We start from the raw sequence: 319 nt of genomic DNA on the forward strand, positions 1-319 counted from the left end.
TGTTACTACAATGCATGCTTTATCTCATTTCAGTGTGAAAGCTGATGATCTAACTTCCTTTCTTTTCACATTCTTTTTGTTCGCTTTATAATGCACAAAAAGACTTCATCAAATGAAAGTTGTCTAAAAGAAAATTAAGGGCCATTCCCATTTGGTAGCTGGTAAATTCAACAAGTTATTATTATTATTAGTATTATTATTATTATTATTATTATTATTATTGTAACTGTTATTATTATTATTATTATTATTATTATTATAAAATATTTATTATTATTAATTATTATTATTATTATTATTATTATGATTGTTATTATTA

The sequence above is a fragment of the Montipora capricornis genome, unplaced genomic scaffold (genome assembly GCF_036669925.1).
Source record: "Montipora capricornis isolate CH-2021 unplaced genomic scaffold, ASM3666992v2 scaffold_463, whole genome shotgun sequence".
Lineage (NCBI taxonomy): Eukaryota > Metazoa > Cnidaria > Anthozoa > Scleractinia > Acroporidae > Montipora > Montipora capricornis.